This window comes from Rhamphochromis longiceps, linkage group LG15, assembly GCF_057381845.1.
Source record: "Rhamphochromis longiceps isolate RC_006_pf linkage group LG15, R_longiceps_female_GT1.1, whole genome shotgun sequence".
Classification (NCBI taxonomy): domain Eukaryota; kingdom Metazoa; phylum Chordata; class Actinopteri; order Cichliformes; family Cichlidae; genus Rhamphochromis; species Rhamphochromis longiceps.
Genome location: NC_140571.1, coordinates 27,067,685 through 27,075,609, shown reverse-complemented (window position 1 = coordinate 27,075,609; position 7,925 = coordinate 27,067,685). Strand labels below are relative to the sequence as shown.

At 42.6% G+C, this 7,925-nt stretch overlaps 1 pseudogene; it reads left to right on the top strand.

The window, feature by feature from the left end:
• Positions 1 to 5,315: 5,315 nt before the first annotated feature.
• On the top strand, positions 5,316 to 7,705 carry LOC146652808 (uncharacterized; annotated as a pseudogene).
• Positions 7,706 to 7,925: the final 220 nt, after the last annotated feature.

Sequence of the window (7,925 nt, the reverse complement as noted above, 5' to 3'; positions counted from 1 at the left end):
TGTCTGCACATACTGTATACTTGGCCAATAAACACGATTCTGATTCTGATGACACAGTCTGACCCTGATTTTATTGTTTTAATCTAATGTGCTGATTTTATTGTTTTAAATGTGTTTTTTTTAAATATATATATTTTACTTATCTTATATTATTATTACTATTTTTTCTCATTTGTTTTTAACATGCTCAATGTATCATGTTTGGCATGTCAAGTGTACAACACTTTGTGTTCAGCTGATGGCTGATCTGAAAGCGCTATATAAATAAATTGCTTGCTTGCTTGCTCCAAATCCAGTCTGGTTAGGCCTACAGGGTTTGTAGTAAGTGCTTTTTATCTAAATAAATTATTTCCCTTTCATCGTGTGCAGCACTGAAGCAAAGCGGGTGATTTCTTTCTGTTTTTGATGAGACTTGGTTTCTGTGCTTTTTTTCCTTGGTTTGTTTTAACTTCTGCTTTGCTTGATTTGGGTTTTCTCTTTTTTGCCGCCCATTTGCTGTCCACTTGGAACATGGTTTCTTGTCCTGCTGTTGAGGAACAGCTGGAAAATTCATTAGAGATGCAACAGAAATGAAGACTCGATTGCTGAACTTTCCATTTCTTTCCATCTTTTCCATTGGCCAAACTCATGTCTGAGTCATGCTTTTAACTCTAGATCAGGAATGAATGTGGAGAAAGCATCTCAGCAGAAGTCAGAGGGCATGGTTCGCTGAGACGAGATGTTGGCACAACATCAGATTACACACAAAAGGTCCAAATCTAATTTAGTGGCTGCAGATAAAATGTGACTCAGACATGTAGGGAGGAAATTGTTCTTTGTTGCTACAAGAGCAGAAAGGATTTAGAAACATGTAAACACAAATAAATTTCCCCAAGGATTAAAACCTATTGCCAAGTGAACGAAAACGGCAACGTCATTCAGTGTTCAGGTGCAGACAATGAATACGACACAACACCCACTTCGGAGAGTGAAAGAAAACACATGTTGGTGAAAGCGGAAAGGAAGTCCTGAGCAAGCTTTTAGAATAAAACGTATTTTTAAAATGGTCTTATTAGATATTAAACTCTACTTTGTCTTGCTTTAGTTTACAATAGTTGTCACTTTCACCTGTTGTCATGCATCACCTGATGCTCTTTATCTAAAGGGGAGATTTTTCAGGATGACCACAAATTATGCAGATTTCAGATGAATAAGAAAGAAACTTGTTTTTTTATTGTTCTTGTTTAGTTTTTTTGTATGGAGGGAAATGTGACACAGCAAGTTTGAGTCAGCTGTGGCTCAAAGATAGATGGAGGCATCAGTCCTCCGCCAAACAGCACTTCACAGAGTTGGAATGGAAGAAAGGAACCATTCTTCAGCTGCCTTTAAACTCATTTCATAAATCACTGAGAGAAAGCCTCACTGAAAAAAACAACAACTTCTTTTTGGTGAGTTTTTGGCATCTTGCCTGCTTTTGAATTTTGATTCTCTTGAATTCTTTTGCTTTTGCTGACTGTCTGCTTCACTTGGCAATAGTAGGAAGGAAAAACTTCAAAAAACCTCAGTGAGGGATGGCCATCTGCCATCATCAGTTTAGGGTGAGGGGAGGAAGAAAACGATGAAGACACCCTGTAAAAGAGAGCCAGAAATTAAGAAGAAAATGAAAAAAAAAAAACACACTCAGGGTGTCTCCTGAATCCAAACTGGGAGCTGGTTCCACAGGAGAGGGGCCTGAAAGCTGAAGGCTCTGCCTCCCATTCTGCTTTTAAATACTCTATGAACAACAAGTAAGCCTGCAGTGTGAAAGCAAAGTGCTCTAATGGAGTGATATGGTACTATAAGGTCATTACCTTAAAAGCCTTTAGTCTTATTAGAAGTTTTAGGAAAAATCCTCAAAGTACAAGAGTGAGAATCTTTCATACTGAAAATGTTGCTGCAGAAGACTTGTTGTTTCTGATCAGTTAAGTTTCACATCAGGACTTTTAAATCCTGTCAAACATAATTTGCAGGCAAGTCAGAGGACCTTAAAGTGAAAAGTCTTGCGCTCCCTCTTGCCCCCAAATAGTAATCAATACCGCTCGCTGTCAGTAGCTTTCATTCCTTCTACCTGTCTGAGCAAACAGAGCTTTCATCCACTCTCAGCCTGAATAATACACGAGGAGCACAGAAGTTAACTCGTCTTTCCTCTGGATGTCTGTGTTTATGGGGTTTTTTTTTACTGTGAGATGTGATTAACAGTCCTCGTTTCTGAAGCCAGATGTTTTAGTGATGAAGCATCTCATTATTTATTTATATGTACTTCAGTGAATTAAACCTGAACAGGAAACTCTTCGTGACAAAATCTCTCCAGGTTGTCTGGCAGTTTAACTCAATCACACTTTTGCTGTTGTCTTTTCCTAGGAGGACGCTCCATTTGCGTGGAAGAACGTTCTCATTTTACTTGGATTTGTGTTTGGGACAGTTTTTCTCCACACTTAAACCAGTAAAATGAAGCAGCTGGTGAAAATCCCATCTGCTCTCAGTTTTTCTGATGTTTTCTCCAGTTGCCATGGTTATTTGTCGTGCTGAAAACAATGACACTAACTTTGATGTCTACAGCTCCTGAACAAACATCTGTGTCAAAGCCAAACCAAGCCTCCACACTTGTAACCACCTTTAAATGTCTCTCAGCACTAATAGCTTTAGTTATTTCGAAGCACTTTCTAAAGTAACTTTAATTTCAGCGATTGCTCTTTATTTTGGTAGGACAATGGGAAATAGGTGCAGTGATTTGTGATTTTTTAACCTGTTTGTTGAGCACAATGTTATCTGCTTTAGATTATTCTCTCATCTTTCGCAACTCTGGTTTGTTCTAAAATCTTTATTAATGTAAAATTCTCACACAGGTTTCAGCCCTATGTCTGAATCGATCCCAGACTCTCTCCCTTTTTATATTTTTCCCACCTGTGTGAAACAGCGGGTTGTAAAAACACAGCAGAAGATACAAACAGTAGTGACTAGTAAACTACAAGACAGTGATCTATTTTACTCTAGTGTATTTTACTCATTCAGGAGTGCGTAAGAGCATCATTTTTTCATACTTCTATAACATCTGTTTTTTTTAATCTGCTTTGGCAGAAGCAAAATTGGACATGGAATAGATAAACTGATTCCCAGAGTTTTACAATAAGACTGCTAAAAGGCTAGAAAACAGAAACACTCACAGAGGATAAGCCATAGATGGATAGCACTGTGTGTGAGCAGGTAGGGTTGTAGGACCGGGACCGGGAAGGGTAAGGTGATAAATGGAAGGAAATGGGGCCGAGAGCAGCTGGGAGACCCTTCAACCAAAGCCTGTTACACCCTCTGACTTCCACACTCACCGGTTTCTACTACCAAATCAAATCAAATCTAAAATAAAATGTGAATGAAGAGGGAAATTCGTTGAACATGGTGGCAAGCTTTTACTGCAGTAAATTAATTTTTGCCATGCTCCTTGTCATTTGACAGGTTACAAAGAGACTGACAATACTGTGTGAATTTCTATGATTTTTCCAGATTTGCATACTGAGAGGTTTCTGATGGAGGACATTTGACGGGCAGTTTTACCCCCACACACACTTTGAAATGTAATAGAAGGACCTTCCTGATTGAGTCCCACACTGCGCCTGCATGGGATTTCCTCCAGCGTAAGTGGCTCTAACATGGAGGCTCAATCATCCTCAGCTACCGTCAAGAGTCACGGAGGTCATCTTTCCTGCAGTAATGAGCTCCCTCGCCTGCTCTCCGCTGACATCAGATCGTCTCCTCCCGCATTTCTTCACCATCCTTTTTTTCTGCATTTTCTTTCAGCTTCCATTAACTCGTGTCTTTTCATGTCTCTCCTCAACATTCATGTCTGCTGTCCATTTCTTCCCTTTAATGTTGCCTGTCTTTGTTGCCTATTGCTTCAATGTAACTGGATGAATTCTGATGGGCAAAGGACAGGAAAAATCTGAGCAGAAAGGTTGTTTCCAGCAGTGTTGGTATTTGATAATTATCTTCCAAGGTTTATAAAGGGGGTGACATGAGCACAACAAGACTTCATGGAATATAACACAAGGGGGGGCAGCAAGGGGAAAAGCCAGTATGTGTGAAATAATAAAGGAATCTTTATATACAGGACAAATTAGATCCCCATGTAGATCAACCTCATCATTCATGTAAAAAGTGAGCTGAAATCAGTTTGAAATTGTCACTGCATGCTCGATGATAAAATCAAATGAAAATTTAAAACGTTTCTGTCAGTCGATATGCAAAGAAGTCGTGCTGCTTTGAAACAAAGCTGCATATAATTATCACTTCAAGACTGACCAACAGAAAGGATAGCAGACAGCAGCTCTGATCTCCTGTTAAGTCGCTGACCTTCTGGGTGAACGATTAAAGACTTATTAGGTGGAACTAAAGCAAAACACTGCCGTTCCCAAGATGGCATCTAAACAGGATAACCAGCAAGTCTGAATCGAATTTCACTGTTGTTAATTTAACCTAGCCCTGCGTCAGACTGGTAACCAGTCCAGAGTGTCTGTTTCTCCTATATTGACTTCCCTTTGTAGACTCCCTCTTAAATCCAGAATTGAATTCAAAATCCTGCTCATCACATATAGGGTCTTAAATAATCAGGCCCCATCTTATCTTAGGGACCTTACAGTACCGTATCACCCCATTAGAGCACTTAGCTCTTGCACTGCAGGCTTACTTGTTGTTCCTACAGTATTTGTCATGAACCGGCTGTGGCACGCAGGATGTAGGACCCAAAATACAGGACACTTAGATGGAAGAGTAAACTCAAAGAGGCTGCTTTTATTGCAGTAGCAGAAAAAACTCCATAAATGATAAACTTGCAAAAACCAAAACTAAACTAGAAACTTATAACAAACACAAAGAAAACTGGAACCAAGGCGCACAGAGGCAAAAACCACACAGCATGAGGGGACGACGCAACAGAGAACAAAGGAAAACACAGGGCTTATATACACAGGGGAGTAATCAGGGAATGGAAAAAATTACAATCTCTGGAAAAACCAGTTCTTTAACAGCAGTAACAGTCTTAACGGAAACAGTCTCGGAGCCGGCATTAACTCTGTGTTATTATATTCCTGGGCTCGGAAGGAACATGAAAAAGACCTTTAAAATCAATGGAGCCGGAAAACGTGGCCTGGGAAGAAATAGTCTCTGAATCTACGATTTCTATTTTGACAAAACCTGAGTTAGCTGTCATAGAGTTCATTGGCTCAGGAATGGCTGCCTCAGGGTTTGTAAGTCCAGGCTCGGAAGGAGCTAAATGAACACGTCTTTCTGACTCACGGCATCTGTTGATGACTGCCGGTGGCGTGAACGTCGCTTCCTCCTGGAAGAAGGAGCGGGAGCAGCAGGGGAAGCTGTTGGTGATGTGGAGCAGTTCTGATGTGGCTGCTCCTACTGAGGTGTGGAGATGCTAGGTGGAACAATTATTACTCCCAGTGCTTTGTAAAAAGCCTGTGCTGGCATGAGCTGGCTGTTCATGGGCTGAGCGTGCGTAAAATAGTCACTTTTACTGACCACCGGAGCTTGATGGTGGCGTGACCGCCACTTTCTCTGGGCAGAAGGAGGAGGCGACTGACTGGGTGGAGTTTTGTCCGACAGTTTGTGCTGCGAGTCCTCTGGCAGACCTGGTAGCAAATCTTCCGGCAGGCTGGGCAGGTGAGCGGTTGCAGTTGGGGGGTGGAGATGCAGTGACTTAAGAAGAAAGTCCTGTATAAGCGGGTGGAGAGAATTCAGTAGCCAGGGCAGACCAGAAATCAATCGCTGTAGCTGGCTAGCTACAGCGCAACGATACTCCTCCACAGGAAAATCAAGCCACTGGTTGCATAGCTGATCCATGGAGTGAATGAGGTCCTCCCGGAGCTCTTCAGATGGAGCGAGAACTGCTGGGTCTGTAGTGTGGTCATGTCATTCTGTCATGAACCGGCTGTGGCACGCAGGATGTAGGATCCAAAACGCAGGACACTCAGACGGAAGAGTAAACTCAAAGAGGTTGCTTTTATTGCAGTAGCAGAAAAAACTCCATAAACGATAAACTTGCAAAAACCAAAACTAAACTAGAAACTTATACTAAACACTAAGAAAACTGGAACCAAGACGCACAGAGAGAAAACCACACAGCATGAGGGGACGACCCAACAGAGAACAAAGAAAAACACAGGGCTTATATACACAGGGGAGTAATCAGGGAATGGAAAACAGGAGGAAGACACAGCTGGGATAAATTAGGGCTAACGAGACAGGGGAAGCAAAACTGAATACACTCACATGAGACAACGTAAAACAGGAAACAGGAAAAAATCACAAGGAAGCTGACTTGACATTGAACTCAGCAGATAGACTAACGGGCAGATGAAGGCTGTGTCCGAATTCAGGGGAAGGATGCTTAAAATGCCATGTTTGGATGCAATGACGTCACAGCAACGTGACGAAGGCTGTCCGAATTCAAAGAGTACTCAAAATGTGGCAACAAATACGTCCTACTTTGCTCCGAATTTTACGGATTGGTCCCAAATTATAATTCGTGTCCTACTATATCCCAGGATTCATTGCGGTGTCGCATAAATTCTGAACCAGAAGAAGAATTTTTGAGCAGAACAATGGCGGGCGAATCGGGCGTGACAGCGGGAGAGGTACTTGGAAACCTGGTGTTACAAAGTTGAACCCTCGTAGCGGTTCTGTTGGTAGTCTCTGGGCATATGCCTATGGTTAGCTTATAATTTATAGAATCTCCATGAAAGATTGCACGTGAAGTAGTATGGTGGCTCCAGCAGTTTGTCATGCATTGCCACTTACATATTGCCACTTACGACTCTCCTCATCAAATTGCGAGGCAAAAATGACCACCTCTGGTGTGAAGAATTCTGCCACTGTGGCATGGAGGTACAAGAACAAACCAGACGGTATTCCAATGGTGTTCTGCTGTGCAAACGTTTGGATTTAGGGATTAACATAGTTGCCAAGGTTTCAGTCTTCTCTTATTTTTTGGGTGTGATCAGGACTATCCTGGAGAAGATGGGCCTGCAGGGGACAGTCACCCCCTTACAGGCAAGAAAAAAGTGGGATAACCTAAAGGCAAAATACAAAGTATGTTGCTCTCAAGAAGATAAGTCATGAGGACACAAGTTAGTAAATGTACACCTACTAAGAGTTGTGGTGGTGTTATCATTTGTCAACTGTCCTTTTTTTTAATTTCCCCTGCCTTTAGGATTGCAAGTATCCAGGGTCAGGAGAAGGTGTAAGTGGGAAGCCCACTGCTGCCACTTGGCCCTGGTTTGCCCTCATGGACAAGGTAATAGGAGAGAGGCCTTCCATTAGGCCTCCTGTCCTACTGTCCACTCTCCCTGAGGACACTCCAGGGCCAAGTTCAGCAGTGGGTGACCAAAACTTAGCGGAATCTGACACTGATGAGGAAGACAGTCAGTCACCGGCAACAGGAAGGAAGAGGAAACGGGATCGGGATGACGAGCTGTTGAACCTCATCAGGGAGGACATGCAGCAACAAAGGGAGAGTGAGGAGAGAAGGTCACAGGAGAGCAAAATGGAGCATGCCCGCTACGACCGGCTGAGTGACCTGTTCCTGGACCGTTTCTTTCACAACTCCAAAAAATACCAGGACGTCTCTGGCAGTGTTGCTGGATCTGCTGAAGACAGATCACACATGGATGGAGTGCTGCAATTGTGACCTGCGGTTTGGTCACAGGGTGGTCTGCAAAGAGAACTTTAGGATGCTTCCTCCCACTGTCCACTGCAACATCCATCTACAGGTTTGCAGGGCTGGCTCTATCGACGGCTGCCACACCACTAAGATGTCAGAGATATGCAAGCAGGAGATGGTGGATGCTATATTACTACTAGTATAATACTTGTGACTCTGTAGCAGACAACAGTTTGACAAAGTGCTA